This window comes from Pan paniscus, chromosome 11, assembly GCF_029289425.2.
Source record: "Pan paniscus chromosome 11, NHGRI_mPanPan1-v2.0_pri, whole genome shotgun sequence".
Classification (NCBI taxonomy): Eukaryota; Metazoa; Chordata; class Mammalia; order Primates; family Hominidae; genus Pan; species Pan paniscus.
In genome coordinates this window covers 121031694-121050811 of record NC_073260.2, presented here as the reverse complement: position 1 = coordinate 121050811, position 19118 = coordinate 121031694, and the positions used below count along the sequence as shown (strand labels likewise).

At 36.9% G+C, this 19118-nt stretch overlaps 1 long non-coding RNA gene across 1 annotated transcript in view; it reads left to right on the top strand.

Moving 5' to 3' along the window:
- The window catches only part of LOC106635088 (uncharacterized), an 84061-nt gene that overhangs the window by 8480 nt on the left and 56463 nt on the right, over nucleotides 1–19118 (top strand). The window contains exon 3 of the long non-coding RNA XR_008619800.2: nucleotides 12191–12345. This is a non-coding gene — a long non-coding RNA (uncharacterized LOC106635088). The remainder of the gene's footprint in view (nucleotides 1–12190; nucleotides 12346–19118) is intronic.

Below are 19118 nucleotides of genomic sequence, written 5' to 3'. Positions count from 1 at the left end.
CTCATGGGTTGATTGGTTTTTGTTTGTTTTTTCGTTTGCGTAGAATGAGCGAAAAGGAACAGGGAAGCACTAGTCCTAGAGGTAAGATATGGTTAAGACTTGGGTTAAGGCTATAACTAGGAATAGTGAGAGAGGATATATTCTAAAAACACAGTGGAGGAAATGTTTACAGTACTTGAAAATGTCAAGCATGGTCAATTTTCTAGTGCTTACTGAGGACCGGCTATCTCTGCTATACTAGTTATTATGGACACGTGGAGATAAGGAACAAGGAAGAGTGAAAGATACAAAAGAACTTCCTTGTTGTGCCAGATTATCTTCTATTTGTGTCTCCATATTCACTCTTGACTCTTTTTTACCCACCTTTCTAGAAAGCTGACCCTCATGCATTCTGACTACATCATTGCTTTCTGGCTGCCAGTTGGTTTCCATCAGTGGGCAGCACTGGCAGGAGATTGGAGACGTGGAGAGAGGAGAGTAAAGTCAGGTTTTTTATTACCCTGTCTCCTACCTTGCAAAGTTGCTTCCAGATAGCCATATCCATTGACTTAAGAATTCTGATAAAGGCTCTTTCCCCTCTTTAGGCTTATGGGTAGTAACAGTTCCACTGCTCTCTAGGTTACTGCACCATTCTTTCAGTTTCTCTACACCCACATCTTGGTAAATAGGTCCTTTGTACTTAAATTCTCATCAAATTGCCCTCTTTCTAGTGTATCATCTGTTTCTTGTTGGGACTTTGATAACACTAAATAAACTCACAGACTGAAAAATTTTGCTTGAGTTGCCATAACAAAACACTACAGACTGAGTAGCTTAAACAACAGAAATTTTTCTCACACTTCAAGAGACTAGAAATCTGAGATCAAGGTGTCACTGCTTGACACCAAGAGATGGTCTCTTCTGAGGCCTTTCTCACTGGCTTGTAGATGTCCATGTTTCCCATGTATCTCCACATGGTCTTTCCTCCGTGTGTCTGTGTTCTATCTTATCTTCTTATAAGAACATCAGTCATATTGGATTAGGGCTTACCCTAATGACCTCATTTTAACTAAATTATTTCTTTAAATATGCTACCTCCAAATACAGTATGAGGCACTACTGGTTAGGACTTCAACATATGAATTTGGATGGGACACAATTCAGTGCATAACAGACTAGTTGAAGAAGAAAGGCATAAGATAAATGAGAAAATAATATATCAAGATTATGAGTATAGGTATGAATATAAGAAAAGGACAATATTGGACTTACTCTGAGCAGAACATTAGAAAGGGGAAAAGATAAGACTTTTAATAAGCAGTTTTATAAATATGCAAATTTCAGTGACAGATTCAAGTAGAGACGCACATACAAAAGAAGTCCCATGAGCTAAGAACTATCAGATCAGGAGACTGATCTAGGAGCCATGTAAGTAACAGAATAACAATAATTACCAACATTTATGAAGCATTCTGACAGATTATTAGTTACCTGCTCCCCTTCTTTTATGAAAACAGAATTATTCATGTTTTGGGCTGAGCCGGAAGACTTCCTTTCCTGGTTTCCCTTAAAGTTAGATGGAGTCTTATGACTAAGCTCTTGTCAACTAAGTGTTCACGGGGCCACTTCAAAAAAAATTTAAGGCAGATTACTTAAGTCCTTCACCCTTTCACCCTCTCATTTTCATCCCCTTCTCTATCCCATTGTTTAGAAAAAGGATGCCACCAAGCCACACACATGGAGCAACAGAGTAGGAGACTAAGACCCTAATGAGTGTGAGGCTACTATACTGGTCTGCATTATGTTTACATGAAAAAGAAACATCAGTCTTGTTTTCTGTCTCACAGTTAATCCTAATTAATACAAACATTTTCTATGTGCTAGGTACTGTTCTCAGTTTGTATGTATTATTTTGCTTAATCCTGTAGCAATTCTATATGTAGATTACCATTATTATCCCCTATAAGGAAACAGAGAGATTAAGTAATTTTCCCTAGACAGCACACTGCATTTTTGCTGAAGTTAGGTCTTGAACCAGACTAACAGACTATGACTACAGAGTCTGCCTTCTTAACTGCTATGTTGAACTGCCTGCCTCTTGTCTCTAATCCTACACCCAACCCTTTTGCATCTGAGAAACATAATTTTTTTGTTTTTATTTTTTTACTTTTTTTAAATTATACTTTAAGTTTTAGGGTACATGTGAACAATCTGCAGGTTTGTTACATATGTATACATGTGCCATGTTGGTGTGCTGCACCCATTAACTCGTCATTTAACATTAGGTATATCTCCTAATGCTATCCCTTCCCCCTCCCCCCACCCCACAACAGTCCCCAGTGTGTGATGTTCCCCTTCCTGTGTCCATGTGTTCTCATTGTTCAATTCCCACCTATGAGTGAGAACATGCAGTGTTTGGTTTTTTGTCCCTGTTATAGTTTGCTGAGAATGATGGTTTCCAGCTTCATCCATGTCCCTACAAAGGACATGAACTCATCATTTTTTATGGCTGCATATATTCCATGGTGTATATGTGCCACATTTTCTTAATCCAGTCTATCATTGTTGGACATTTGGGTTGGTTCCAAGTCTTTGCTATTGTGAATAGTGCCGCAATAAACATACTTGCGCATGTGTCTTTATAGCATCATGATTTATAATCCTTTGGGTATATACCCAGTAATGGGATGGCTGGGTCAAATGGTATTTCTAGTTCTAGATCCCTGAGGAATCGCCACACTGACTTCCACAATGGTTGAACTAGTTTACAGTCCCACCAGCAGTGTAAAAGTGTTCCTATTTCTCCACATCCTCTCCAGCACCTGTTGTTTCCTGACTTTTTAATGATTGCCATTCTAACTGGTGTGAGATGGTATCTCATTGTGGTTTTGATTTGCATTTCTCTGATGACCAGTGATGATGAGCATTTTTTCATGTGTCTTTTGGCTGCATAAATGTCTTCTTTTGAGAAATGTCTGTTCATATCCTTTGCCCACTTTTTGATGGGATGGTTGGTTTTTTTCTTGTAAATTTGTTGGAGTTCATTGTAGCTTCTGGATATTAGCTGTTTGTCAGATGGATAGATTGCAAAAATTTTCTCCCATTTTGTAGGTTGCCTGTTCACTCTGATGGTAGTTTCTTTTGCTGTGCAGAAGCCCTTTAGTTTAATTAGATCCCATTTGTCAATTTTGGCTTTTGTTGCCATTGCTTTTGGTGTTTTAGACATGAAGTCTTTGCCCATGCCTATGTCCTGAATGGTATTGCCTAGGTTTTCTTCTAGGGTTTTTATGGTTTTAGGTCTAACATTTAAGTCTTTAATGCATCTTGAATTAATTTTTGTACAAGATATAAGGAAGGGATCCAGTTTCAGCTTTCTACATATGGCTAGCCAGTTTTCCCAGCACCAGTTATTAAATAGAGAATCCTTTCCCCATTGCTTGTTTTTGTCAGGTTTGTCAAAGATCAGATGGTTGTAGATATGCGGCATTATTTCTGAGGGCTCTGTTCTGTTCCATTGGTCTATATCTCTGTTTTGGTACCAGTACCATGCTGTTTTGGTTACTGTAGCCTTGTAGTATAGTTTGAAGTCAGCGTGATGCCTCCAGCTTTGTTCTTTTGGCTTAGGATTGACTTGGCAATGTGGGCTCTTTTTTGGTTCCATATGAACTTTAAAGTAGTTTTATCAAATTCTTTGAAGAAAGCCATTGGTAGCTTGATGGGGATGGCATTGAATCTATAAATTACCTTGGGCATTATGGCCATTTTCATGATATTGATTCTTCCTACCCATGAGCATGGAATGTTCTTCCATTTGTTTGTATCCTCATTTATTTCATTGAGCAGTGGTTTGTAGTTCTCCTTGAAGAGGTCCTTCATGTCCCCTGTAAGTTGGATTCCTAGGTACTTTATTCTCTTTGAAGCAATTGTGAATGGGAGTTCACTCATGATTTGGCTCTCTGTTTGTCTGTTATTGGTGTATAAGAATGCTTGTGATTTTTGCACATTGATTTTGTATCCTGAGACTTTGCTGAAGTTGCCTATCAGCTTAAGGCGATTTTGGGCTGAGACTATGGGGTTTTCTTGATATACAATCATATCATCTGCAAACAGGGACAATTTGACTTCCTCTTTTCCTAATTGAATACCCTTTATTTCTTTCTCCTGGCCGATTGCCCTGGCCAGAACTTCCAACACTATGTTGAATAGGAGTGGTGAGAGAGGGCATCCCTGTCTTGTTTCAGTTTTCAAAGGGAATGCTTCCAGTTTTTGCCCATTCAGTATGATACTGGCTGTGGGTTTGTCATAGATAGCTCTTATTATTTTGAGATACGTCCCATCAATACCTAATTTATTGAGAGTTTTTAGCATGAAGTGCTGTTGAATTTTGTCAAAGGCCTTTTTTGCATCTATTGAGATAATCATGTCGTTTTTGTCTTTGGTTCTGTTTATATGCTGGATTACGTTTATTGATTTGTATATGTTGAACCAGCCTTGCATCCCAGGGATGAAGCCCACTTGATCATGGTGGATAAGCTTTTTGATGTGCTGCTGGATTTGGTTTGCCAGTATTTTATTGAGGATTTTTGCATCAATGTTCATCAGGGATATTGGTCTAAAATTCTCTTTTTTTGTTGTGTCTCTGCCAGGCTTTGGAATCAGGATGATGCTGGCCTCATAAAATGAGTTAGGGAGGATTCCCTCTTTTTCTTTGATTGGAATAGTTTCAGAAGGAATGGTAGGTACCAGCTCCTTCTTGTACCTCTGGTAGAATTCAGCTGTGAATCCATCTGATCCTGGACTTTTTTTGGTTGGTAAGCTATTAATTATTGCCTCAATTTCAGAGCCTGTTTTTGGTCTATTCAGAGATTCAACTTCTTCCTGGTTTAGTCTTGGGAGGGTGTATGTTTCCAGGAATTTATCCATTTCTTCTAGATTTTCTAGTTTATTTGCATAGAGGTGTTTATAATATTCTCTGATGGTAGTTTGTATTTCTGTGGGATCGGTGGTGATGTCCCATTTATCATTTTTTATTGCATCTATTTGATTCTTCTCTCTTTTCTTCTTTATTAGTCTTGCTAGTGGTCTATCAATTTTGTTGATCTTTTCAAAACACCAGCTCCTGGATTCATTGATTTTTTGAAGGGGTTTTTTTGTGTCTCTATTTCCTTCAGTTCTGCTCTGATCTTAGTTATTTCTTGCCTTCTGCTAGCTTTTGAATGTGTTTGCTCTTGCTTCTGTAGTTCTTTTAATTGTGATGTTAGGGTGTCAGTTTTAGATCTTTCCTGCTTTCTCTTGTGGGCATTTAGTGCTATACATTTCCCTCTATACACTGCTTTGAGTGTGTCCCGGAGATTCTGGTATGTTGTGTCTTTGTTCTCGTTGGTTTCAAAGAACATCTTTATTTCTGCCTTCATTTCGTTATGTATCCAGTAGTCATTCAGGAGCAGGTTGTTCAGTTTCCATGTAGTTGAGCAGTTTTGAGTGAGTTTCTCAATCCTGAGTTCTAGTTTGATTGCACTGTGGTCTGAGAGACAGTTTGTTATAATTTCTGTTCTTTTACATTTGCTGAGGAGTGCTTTACTTCCAACTATGTGGTCAATTTTGGAATAAGTGATGTGTGGTGCTGAGAAGAATGTATATTCTGTTCATTTGGGGTGGAGAGTTCTGTAGATGTCTATTAGGTCTGCTTGGTGCAGAGAGCTGAGTTCAATTCTTGGATATCCTTGTTAACTTTCTGTCTTGTTCATCTGTCTAATGTTGACAGTGGGGTGTTAAAGTCTCCCATTATTATTGTGTGGGAGTCTAAGTCTCTTTGTAGGTCTCTACAGACTTGCATTATGAATCTGGGTGCTCCTGTATTGGGTGCATATATATTTAGGATAGTTAGCTCTTGTTGAATTGTTCCCTTTACCATTTTGTAATGGCCTTCTTTGTCTCTTTTGATCTTTGTTTCTTTAAAGTCTGTTTTATCAGAGACTAGGATTGCAACCCCTGCTTTTTTTGTTTTCCATTTGCTTGGTAGATCTTCCTCCATCCCTTTATTTTCAGCCTATGTGTGTCTCTGCACATGAGATGGGTTTCCTGAATACAGCACACTGATGGGTCTTGACTCTTTATCCAGTTTGCCAGTCTGTGTCTTTTAATTGGAGCATTTAGCCCATTTACATTTAAGGTTAATATTGTTATTTGTGAATTTGATCCTGTCATTATGATGTTAGCTGGTTATTTTGCCCATTAGTTGATGCAGTTTCTTTCTAGCCTCGATGGTCTTTACAATTTGGCATGTTTTTGCAGTGGCTGGTACCAGTTGTTCCTTTCCATGTTTAGTGCTTCCTTCAGGAGCTCTTTTAGGGCAGGCCTGGTGGTGACAAACATATTTTTTAAAGCTGTAGTCTAAACAAGAGAATCTTGAATTTTGGACAGTTCCACACAGTGTACCAGGGAAAACAGCTTACATGAAAAAATTTGGTAAAGATTTCTATATACCTGTAATCTTATTTTCTTTCTTATTTTAGTCTAAATTTTGCCTAAGTTGCTCTGTCTTTTGAAATACTGATAATGTGTTTCTTTCTAAAATTAATTTTTAAAAAAGACTGTACTCTGGAGAGCCTCTTGTGGAGGCTGTCTATAAATCTAAAAGGCAGTCTCTTCCTAGTTATCTGACTGTGATCAGCCCCATAGGGCAAGGTGTTTTCGATCTGTGCCACAAAGGGCCTTCCCTTGGCCATATTCTGCCAGAGTCCTTCTCAGAACCCCAGCTGGGATAATCTTTGGTGCAATCCAAGGACAACTTCTGCACTTAATTGTCAGATTTCTCTTGAGAAAGACTCAGCTCTCAGTCAGGAATCAGTCCTTATAGTGACAGTCTCTGTTGCACTCCCCTTAGCAGCAGGAGAGCTTTAAGAGTGTTACAGGGCTTTGTTAACCCCTCTCTTATAGAAACTGGAGAAAAAGGGATTTTAAGGGTGTCTTGATTTTTTTTTTTTTTTTTTTTTTTAGTGTTTAGTAAGAGGAAAAACTGGACCTGGGATACTGTTCTATTCCCTTCCCATCTGGCCACCTAAAAGGTTTCAGAAAGGCCATCGGATCTACTTGGAGGATATTAATGCATTAAAATTCTCTAAAGAAATGAGGCATTAAATAAGGAATCCATTTATCCACTTGAAGTAAGTTCAGAAGGAAGAACACAGAAAACTACAGAGCTATGATATCTCTCACCCAATTTACTTTCAGGCTATAAGTAATACTGATAATCAAGAACAGCTTTATTAGGAAGAGATTTTGAAATCTATTCCAGTACATACTGTGGTTTTTAATTTCTGCTTCTAACCAATTTTTTCAGCTAACAAAGGTATTGGAATAGTACATTGATGATAATCAGTATTGTTGTGCCATCTTGGGGATATAAAAGAGTTCTTAATCCTTTATTAAAATATAATTCACATATAATAAATTCACTCCTATTAAGTATACAATTCGATAAATGTTAGCAAAGTATGCAGTCATTTGACCACCACCGCAATCAGATATTGGACATTTCTATCAACATCAAAATCTTCCTTGTGCTTTTGTAGTCAACTCTGTCTTACCAATTACCTCACCCCATCCCCAGGAAAACTTTGATTAGCTGCCACTATATTATTCCTTTAACTAGAATGCTACATAAATGGAACATACAATATTTAAATTTTGCTGGGGGGTGGGCGCTGTGGCAGAATGTTTCTGACATTCACCCATATTGTTGTGTATATCAATAATTCATTTGCTTTTATTGTTGATTAGTATTCCATTGTATGGATATACCAGAGTTTGTTTCAGATATTTGTTATTATGAATATTGCTACCATCATTATATATAAGTGTTCTTGCCACAATAATGCTGCCACAATTCATGTATAAGTGTGCCTGGAGATAGATGTTTTCATTTCACTTTGATAGACGCCTAGGAGTGAAATTACTGGGTCATATACCAAGTGTATGTTTAAGAAATTGCCAAAATGCTTTCCTAGTGCCTTTATCATTTTGTATTCCTCCCAGAAATGTGTGAGAGTCCTAATTGCTCCACATCCTTGCCAACTCTCATTGTGGTTTTAATTTGTATTTCCCTAATGACTAGTAATGTTAAGCTGCATTTCCTGTGTTATTGACTTGTCCCATTTCTTTTGTGAGATATCTGTTCATGTTTTACCCCCTCCTTTATTATTTTTTGTTTGTTTGTTTGTCATCTTCTTCTTGGATTATAAAAGTTCACATATTTTGGACACAAATCCTTCATCAGACATACATATTTTGCAAATATTTCTCCCAGTGTACGGCTTGCCTTTTTACTTCCTTGAAGGTATCTTTCAAAGAACAAAGACTTTAATTTTGATGGTCTAATCTGTTAATATCTTTTTTTATTGTGCCTTTATGTTTTACGTAAAAAGTCTTTGCCTAATCCAAAATTTATCTCATCGGTTTCCTTAACACAGTTTTATTATTTTTGCTAAGTTTAGGTCTATGAGAGGTTTTGAATTAAATGATGTGTAAGATATGAGATAAGGATTAAGGTTCACAACTTTCCATACAGATTGTTTCATATCCTATTGTTTCAGCACCATTCATTAAAAAGACTACTGGTCTCCACTGAATTCCCTTTCTATCTTTGTCAAAAATAAGTTGTCCCTATGTATGCGGTTCTATTTTGGGATTCTCTGTTCTGTTCTATTGATATGTTTGTCTGTCTTTACCCCAATACCACACTATCTTGTATACTGTAAATTTATAATTTTGAAATCAGGGAGTATTTTTGTTTTTCTTTTTAAAGGTTGTTTTCTATATTCTAAGTCTTTTGTGTTTCCATATGAATTTTAGAATCAATGATTTGGGTTAACATTGTATTGAATCTACAGAATAATCTGGTAAGAACTGACATGTTAATAATATTAATTCTTCTGACCCATGAAAAAGGTACATATCTTCTTTTATTCTGGTCTTCTTTAATTTCTCTTGGTAATGTTTTTTAGTTTTTGGTATACAGATCTTTCACTATTTTTATCAGTTTTATCCCTGAGTAATCATAATTTTGATGCTATTGCAAAGAATACTGTTTTAAAATTTCTTTTGTTCATTACTAGTATAGAGAGATATAACTGATTTTTATTATGATCTTTTATATCCTGATACCTTGTTAAAGTAACTTCTAGTAGTTTCTTTGTTGATACCACCAGATTTTCTATGTAGATGAACATGTCAGCTGGGAATAAAAACAATTTTATTTCCACCTTTTCAAAAAGTAAAACACTTCTTCCAAAATCCCTCACCCTACTCAGGACTCAGAGACAAACACTATTAACAAATTTTGGTTTTAGTTCCTCCGGCAATCACAGTATTATTTTTCATGATATCTGTGATTCTCTTTCAAATTTAGATAGTATCTCTTGAAACTCTACAATGAATGATGAAAAAATTATACTATTTTCCCCTCCTTCACCTTGTTTTTCTCACTCTGACTCCAATTTTTAAAATTACATTATACTTTTCCATTGTCTAGGTTTATAACAATTGTTTCCATTTCTGACCATAAGGTGGGCTAGGTAAACTGAATGATCCTCCTTCAGCAAATACCTAAAAATTCTAAAGTATTTTAAAACAGCTTACTAAATGCACTGGTGAGCTGGCAAGAAAGGGAAATTCTCAAAGATGTACAAAGGATCAAAAGTCCAAATCAAAAAACTAAACCAGTACTGAGGAAGGAAATCTACCCTTCTTTCATAAGCTAGAATTACTATTTTAATGGCCTCTTGGAGACTGGAGACAAAACCTTGGACCTCATGAACTGAGAAGTTATAATCTGAAACCCCTCCACAGAGCCAGGACCAGAAGGGCTACACCTTCAATGAAAGTGAATTTTCATTAAAAGTAAAGAAAACAAGCAGTCATGTAAGCAAGAAGGTACAGAAGAAGACGTGGAGGACTGGGAGTCTTGGGTCAAAAATGGTCCTGTACGAAATCCTTTTCAGGGTCAATTAAAACCTATTTCACTTTCATTTATTTAATCATCATTTTCAATGACTATTGATGAGTAGGGTTTCATTTTATTATTTCTTTTACTTTGCCATTTCATCTTGATCTCTGAATACTTTTTTCCAGTGGTTGTTGGATACCAGTGCATTTGTGAACAGAAGAAGAAATATTAGTTAACCTAACCTATAATACTAACTTTCAGCCTAATCCACAATGTATAATAAATATCACTGGGTATCTGAAGCTTATGAATTTTCATTTCAGTTTTAAAATGTTTTTAGCTTTGGCATGGTGGCTTATGCCTGTAATCCCAGCATTTTGAGAGGCTGAGGTGGGAGGATCATTTGAAACCAGGGATTCGGTTTGCAGTGAGCTATGCACTTCAAGGTGAAGGAAGGGAAAATAGTATAATTTTTTCATCATTCATTGTAGAGTTTCAGACCGCACTCCAGCCTGGGCTACAGAGCAAGACCTTGTCTCTAAAAAATAAAAAATGTTTTTGTGCTAAAGGAATTAGTATGCTGTTGCTTGAATTTTGTTAATCTGAGATTATAAAACACACAAAAATATTATAAAGCTTATCTGTTTCCTTTAAAATTTTTAAAGCCTTACTTTTTATACTTTTCTCTGATTTGAATAAAAGGAAGAATAAGTTAAGAACCACTTGATAACTATATTAGCAATATTGAGTTAGTGTCAAGAACTAGAAAGTAGGAATATACAAATTAAAATTTGACAAAAGTTTAAAACCATGATTTTAAAAAATATCCAGACTTAATCTTTTGCTCCTTTTAAATGTGGTTCTTAAATGTTCATAGTTTGTAACCCTTTTACTCTTATAACTCCCTACAAATTGATTCATTGGTTTCACAGATTTTCTCCGTAGAAAATATAAAAACTTCTTGATTTCTAATTTTTCATTGTGCTATAGTTTTTCTCCATCATGGGTGTGTATATTTTGTAAATTCTAAATGGGTTTTTAGGTAAGCTTGGAAGCTATGTAATTAGGCATTTTCCTTATCCAGTTTTGAAGTATGCGAATAAGTGCTTTTAAAAGAAATGTAGTTATTTTCATCCAAACATACCTTTATTCTCATGTTAGACCATCCTAAATTTAACTTTCACTAATGACCTCCAAAATGATTTGGAATTTTTTGCACTTCCTATTAAGACAATTACATTTTATTTGTGCAGGTTTAAAATTGTGTTTCACTGTGCATCACAAGAGTTTACCCAACTTTCTGTGAACTTGGGTCTCAGAACTAGCTTCATTACTGTGTTACTTTTGGAAATCACTTTACCTCACCGGGCTTCAGTGTTTGGTCTATAAATGGATTGGCATTTTTTAAAGTTTAAGGAAGAGTCCACTTTGATGTTGATGAGTCTAAGAAATGTGAACAGTGCACCTGTTTCACCATGAGTTTGTAATCTCTGATGGGTTATTTGGTTATTGGCAAAATAACCTGAAAATATAGCAGTGTTAAAGCTCCTGAATAGATACCAGTATATTTTAATGCAGTTTAGTTTTTGAAGTTTTATGACATCTAAATTTCTACATTCTACTTTCTTTTTCTTTTCTTTTTTTTTTTTTTTTTGAGAGGGAGTCTTGGTCTGTTGCACAGGCTGGAGTGCAGTGGCGCAATCTCGGCTCACTGTAACCTCTGCCTCCTGGGTTCAAGCGATTCTCCTGCCTCAGCCTCCCGAGTAGCTGGGACTACAGGTGCCCGCCACCACGCCTGGCTAATTTTTGTATTTTAGTAGAGATGGAGTTTCATTATGTGGATCAAGCTGGTCTCAAACCCTTTACCTCAAATGATCTGCCTGCCTCGACCTCCCAATTCTACATTCTACTTTCTATTAGTAAAAGTGAATATAGAAAGATTGTGCTCTGACACAAGCTAGAACTTGAATTTGTATACATTCTGGACCTTATTTAAAAATTTTAATACAATAAATTTTTGATGAAATAATTATTCATTAAAGCAAAATTTCTCCATATAAATGGGCTTTTATGATCTAATTAATGCAATTGTGTTTCACCATGGCAAGGTGTGTTTGTATGGCTCGTGTGTGTATGTGTGTGTGAAGTTAAGCATGATAAACTACCTTTAGAAGGCTGCTGAAAAATTTTTTGAAATGCTATTGCATTTTTCAAATGTTAAAAAAAATGTAAACTTACAAAATATTTTGGTCTTTTTTTAAAAAGGCAGGGGCATCCAGTGGTTCAAGGTTACAACAAGCTGTGATCGTGCCACTGCATTCTACCTGGGGTGACAGAGTGGGACCCTGTGCCACAGAGTGAGACCCTGTCTCAAAAAAAAAAAAAAAAAACAAAAAACAAAAAAACTATGTAAATCCAAGGTATGATTTAAATACTTTTAACACGTGTTCATTTTAATCACACTTGTGGCTATGTTCCTCTTGTGTTTATATCTCTCAATATGTATACTGTTATTAATGTGGCATATATATAAAATCTTCACTGTTAAAAATATTTTCAAAAAATCAGTGCAGCTCATAAATTTGCAGTGATTTATGCCTGTGCTCATGATGGGTAAGATTTTGCTTATGTGAAACTAAAATTATGCAATAATTAAGTGAGATGCTTTACAATGGAGTTTGACTGTATTATCTTGGACAATAATTATAACTAACATTTATTGAGGGTTTTCTTTGTGCCAGTCATTGCTCTGTGAGTTAACTCAGTCGTCACAACACGATAAAACAGGTACTATTACAGTTCTCATTTTTACATAGTGAGAAAATGAGGACCAGAAACTTAAATAATTTTGCCAAGGCCGTAAGTTAGTAACTAATTGTCAGGATACACACTCAGACAAGGGCCTGTATTTGCCAAGCTACCTCTCTAGGGTACCAGTGGTTATATAAACTGAGCAAACTGGCTGGGTGTGGTGGCTCATGCCTGTAATCCCAGCGCTTTGGGAGGCCAAGGCGGGTAGATCATGAAGTCAGGAGATCAAGACCATCCTGATTAACACAGTGAAACCCCGTCTCTACTAAAAATACAAAAAATTAGCCAGGTGTGGTGGCACACACCTGTAGTCCCAGCTACTTGGGAGGCTGAGGCAAGAGAATTGTTTGAACCCACGAGGCAGAGGTTGCAGTGAGCTGAGATTGTGCCATTGCTCTCCAGCCTGGAAGACAGAGTGAGACTCCATCTCTAAATAAATAAATAATAGAGCAAACTAATATAGTAGAAGGTGAAGTGTATGATAGCTATACCTTTTAGAATGATTCAGTCAGTTAATCCAATGATAATCAGGCCCTCTAGGATTTAAGCATGCATCCAAAATCACCAGACAGTGATTTCTAGAACAGAAGAATTACTCATTTCTAATGGAAGATACATATATTTGTCTGAAAACAAGAATCTTCATCTTCATAAAGCACATTCCTTCCACATGTTAAATCAAAAATCTGTCTGGCCAAAATGATGAAACCCTATATCTACCAAAACTACAAAAATTACATGGGCATGGTGGCACACACCTGTAATCCCAGTTACTTGGGAGGCTGAGACAGGAGCATCGCTTGAACCAGGGAAGACAGAGGTTGCAGTGGGCCGAGATTATGCCACTGCACTCCAGCCTGGGTGACAGGGCAAGACTCTGTCTCAAAAAATAAAAATAAAAAAATCTGACTGTTCAAGAATCCCAGACTTCCCTGCTAATGGGCATCTCCATTTAGATGTCCCATAATCAACTTCGATTTAAAATATCCAAAATTTGGCCTTATTACTGTTATGCTCCAATTTAATGTTTGTTTCCTGTATTCCTTTTCTTGATTATTGGAATCACTACCGCTCTGGTCGCCTGAGTTGGAAATCTGGTAGTAATCCTAGACACCTCTCTATAACTTAACTTTCTTAGCCAATCCAGTCTCCAAGTTCAGGACATTCTGCTTTCTTAATCTCACTCGTTCTCACTGCTTTTCCTTCTTCCCTGCTGCCACTGTTTTTAAACAGGTCCCATCTCACTGGGATTAGCTGAGGAGACATTTCCCGTGATTTTTTCTATCTGTAATCTGGAAACTCCTACTAGAATGATCTTAAAATAGAAATCTGATCATGTCTTTCCTCTAGACAATTTTTAGCAATTTTTCATAACTTTTAGGAAAATGTCCAGATTCCTAAGCTGAACATAGAAAGCTCATTGTAATTTGGTACCAGCCTACTTTTCTAAAAAATGGTCCAGTCATCCTCCCTGTCTGGTGGTGCAAGATCAGTGGCAGGGCAGGCTAGGGAGTATGCAGGCGGATGGCTGAGGGTCTATGGTAAGGCACATCTCTACTACACTATCAGTAGGCAAACACCAGGATGTGTGTCCCCTGGAAGTGCAGAGTCAGGTCTGCAGTAAACAACGCAAATTTGAGAGTTAGAATAAGAGCAGAAACCAAGGTAGGAAGCCAAATTGAACCCATTGGTGAACCAATGAATGAGGAGGGTTGGGAGAAAGTTATGTCTGAAGGAATTCCTGAGAGATTTACACGTGTTTGTAGGAAACTTTTTTAAAAAGTTATTTACATGCAAACTATGAAGGCATATTTGGTTTTAGGAAAATAAACTAAATTTGAATAGGTATAAACCACTTGTCACCGAGAGATGTTATACTGTTTCATGTCTCTGTGCCTATCACGTCATTGCCTCTCCCTGAAATGCCCTCTGCTGCCTCCCTATTCTCTAACTCCTACTTATTCCATAGCCCAGTTCAAGCACCATCTCTTCTGTAAATAGCAATCACCAACATAAATTGAGCATTTACAGTCTCCAGGCACTATGCCAAATGCTCTAATACATAACCTCATTTAAACCTCATTAGGAAAGCTGCCTCTCTTTTCCTTGTTTTACAGATTAATAAATTCATGTTTAGAGAGATGAATTGATTTGCATGAGGTCATGCAACAATTAAGTTATGGAATGGAGAATTAAGCCCAGAGGGTCTGACTCCAGAGTTTGAGCTTGTTACCACCATTGGCCTTCACCAATTCCCTAGGCTGATTTGAGATGCCTTTCCATGTGCATTTGTGCTTATATCATCATAGCCACATCCATCTCTGATATGATCTTTTCTTTATCTGTTTCTCCCAGTGGTTAAAAAGCTCCTAAAAATCAAGAGACAAGTATCTACTACAAAAGTAAAATTTCAATAAACATTTGTTTAGTTAATAAATTAGCATTTTCCGGCTGGGCATGGTGGCTCACACCTGTAATCCCAGCACTTTGAAAGGCTGAGACGGGCAGATCACGAGGTCAGGAGTTCCAGGCCAGCCTGGCCAACATAATGAAACCCCGTCTCTACTGAAAATACAAAAACTAGCTGGATGTGGAGGTGCATGCCTGTAGTCCCAGCTACGCAGGAGACTGAGGCAGGAGAATCACTTGAACCCGGGAGGCAGAGGTTGCAGTTAGCCAAGATCGCACCACTGCACTCCAGCCTGGGCAACAGAGTGAGACTCCCTCTCAAAATAAATAAATAAACAAAAATAAAATAATTATTTTCCAACAAGTTGCTTAGGGAGTAGTAAGTGAGGACACTTGAGTGTCGCACCCAGGAAATTCATGTCAATTAAATGTGGCCTGTTTTGTTATTCTTTTGTCCTTTCAGGATATTTCTTTAGTAAAATCTGGGGTCAGTCAACTAGAATCAGGCTATTCTCTTGTCTAGACAGTATTACATATATAGATAAAACATTATTTTTGTCTTTCTCAATACTTTATGCAGCTAACTGCCTGTTTGCTTCTGATAATCATTATCATGTGACAGTTTTCAAGATAGTTACTCATGCATGGCATATTTAAAGAAAATGTTTTTCCTAATTCATTCTTATTTTGCATCCAGGTTTGACTTTCACAAGGTATTATGTCTTATCCTTTTTCTAATTTTTGTGTTTGGAGATTTTAGCATAATCCTAGATAATGATTGTTTCCTGTGACTTCAATGCTATATGACTACACTAGACATCGAATAACCATGGCTTGATAAAAGTTGTATTCAACTAATTATTTCAAATTAGTTTTAGGGCCTTATTCCAGCTCACGAATAAGGACCCCTCAAGTTTCAAAGAGAAGGAAAAATGGCGAGGAAAAACACTAAAATAACTACTGGCAAGGGTGTGTGTTCTCTTGTTCCAAATAGGCCCAAGAAAAGTAGTCATTAGTCTTACTAAGACAAGTGCCTCTAGACCCTGACAAGTGAAAAGAGAGGCAGATCTACATGCAAGGAGAGAAGCTTGTAAGCTCTTTTAAGAACTGCGTGTTCTCCCATCCACAACTCTAGGGACTGCAAAGCAATTTTAACTTGCCTACCAAATGGTCAGAAGGAGCATGAGGAAATTTTGTCTCACTCATTCCAGATGTAATCCTGCGCAACATCAGTCAAACTTTTTTTTCTTTCAAATAGAACACGATAGACTGTGACAAAGTTTGAATACTCACTCAAACTTCACAGTGCAAGAACAAAGAAATAGGTCAACATTTTTGTGAGCTAAATACAGCATTTATATTAGAAGAAGGGATTGAAAGATATTAGATGTTGTGTCAAGACCACTGATTTCAAGTGGATGACTTGCTAGGTTTTAAGGTGCGATGAGAATGTAGCGTGGAGTAGCCCAATGTAGGGTGGTATAGATCCCACCTCTAATCAAGGGCTTCCCTTACCTTGAAGAGCAAAGGGCGGCTCTGTAGCTCCTGCCTTTGTCTTCAGTGCTTTCCATCGCTGCAACTGCTACATGTCCCATAACTGCTACCCAGCCTCCAACAACAGGGGCAAGTCTCCAAGGCTTTTCTCCATCTGACATAATATAGGTAGACATCATAGAAGATATGTGCAAGATGGCTCAGTACAGGGTAAAAAGAGCCAGGGGACAACAAGAAATACTCCTCTGTTGCGTTAGTCTTCTGAGATGTTAGGGTTTATCTGATACAGCAACTAGCTTTAACCCTATAATATTGGGCTTCCACAGAATTGGAATGTACCTGCAAACCTAGAGAAAAAGCTAAATTTTCGGAGTCAGATCACCTAGTTTTCTTTTGGTTCTTCAATTTTTAAAAACATTTTTTTTTAAATCAGTCTTAGCTCTGTTTTCTTATATTAAACAAAGGATTACAGGTCATCCTTAGGGCAGACTGTTAAGGAACGAGCAGCTCATGTCTGAGGCTAGATTTTTGGTGGTGGCAGCATTAATTAGACTTGACATTAAAGAAAGTCAAGTCTAAAGGATAGAATCAGGACTATGTGGTCCAGTTCTCTGTCCCAAAGGAAATTTTACTTTGAGTTTCAACTCTAGAGACTCTAACCTTTTTTATTTTAGAGTTATTTGTTTCGTTTAGCTTTTATTCTTATTAAGAAAGATGGCATGTTTTTACTAAGATCTTACCATCACAGGAGTTCAAGACCAGTCTGGGCAACATGGCAAATCCCTGTCTCTACAAAACATACAAAAATAAGCCAGGTGTGGTGGCATGTGCCTGTAGTCCCAACTACCTGGGGGGCTGAGGTGGAAGGATTACTTGAGCCCAGGAGGTCAAGGCTGCAGTGAGCCAAGGTCATACCACTGCATCCCAGCCTGGGCAACAAAGTGAGAACCTGTCTGAAAAATTTGTTTTAAAAAAGACCTTAAATAGCTATTACTGAAGTAATTCTATAGTGACAGAAAATATGTTTTCTTAAGTAGATGGTATCTTTATTGAAATAATATTTACAGTTTTACATATTTAGTTCAAAGGTAAAATCCAATCTACCGTTGGGCCAAATTATCCTGCACTATAGGCTGGTAGGATATAAATTAATCTTACTGCTATCAATATGACCAGTTGTTATCCAAATTTATTAATATAAAATCAAGGTAGATAAATTTGAGAAACTAGTGGACCCTTGTACAGTAAATAATATTAAAGTTAGTTGGTAAAAAATAAGTGAAATGTGTAAACAAAAGTTAACTTTTATATTCAAAGTTATTAAGAAAGCCAGAAGAGGAAATGCTTCTATAATAATAATAATTATTATTATTTAGACAGAGTCTCTGTTGCCCAGGCTGGAGTACAGTGAGACCATCTTTCAATCTCTGCCTTCCGGGTTCAAGTGATTCTCCTGCCTCAGCCTCCAGGATTACAGGTGCATGCCACCATGCCCAGCCAATTTTTGTACATTTTTTAGTAGAGACAGGGTTTCACCATGTTGGCCAGGCTGGTCTTGAACTCCTGACCTAAAGTAATCCACCACCTCAGGCTCCCAACGTGCTGGGATTACAGGTGTGAGCCACCGTGCCCAGCCATTTTTTGTTGTTATTGTTTGTTTTCATGATTTCCTACAGGAAAAAAGCAAAATAAAAAACTGTAAAGAAAAAATGTCTTCAAATTAAGAAGTTTCAAATGTTAGGGTGGTCCCAAAATGCAGTAAGATCAAAACTTTGTGATTACAGAAGAAAGCATGTACAAGCAGAATCATAGAAAAATTACCTCCTGAAATATCAGAACAGGAGGTTCCTTAAAAAACTCAAGTTGCTTAAGAATTAGAACAAGTTATTGACTTTCCAAATAATTTTTGGTACTGAAAGCTCCCAATAACACTAAACACTATCTAAAAATATTTCGGGAAAGTCATGTAAACTCTTTTTCATGTCATCTGAAAGAAGTTCTTTTGTAACACTGCTGACACAATTCAAATGAGTGAAAAAATATATATTCCCTGAGGCATTTTGGTGGTAGGAAAGGAAGTATTTTCTAATGAATTATACACTGAGCTTGAATAGAATTAGCTGATCATTTTAAAGCTTAAACCATATCCATATGGCTTTTAAAAAGACACTAGTAGCAGAATCAACTTAGAAAACAAGAGACATTCATATCTACACAGATTTCTAGTTAAACAGTAATTGTTCCTTTGTCTTTTATAAATCACGAAAAAGCTGTTAATGCTGTTAATTAATGCTGTTAATAAATGCTGTTAATTAAATGCTGTTAATTAATGGTGAATCATGCTCCAGTGATCTATTCATATTCTCTGGCATGTTGCTCTGGAGGTGGTAAGCAGCAAATTGTTGATAACTATATTGACTTAGCTCGGAAAGGGATTAAGAATCTCAGTATGACAACAAATATGTATTCTCTTGTTATA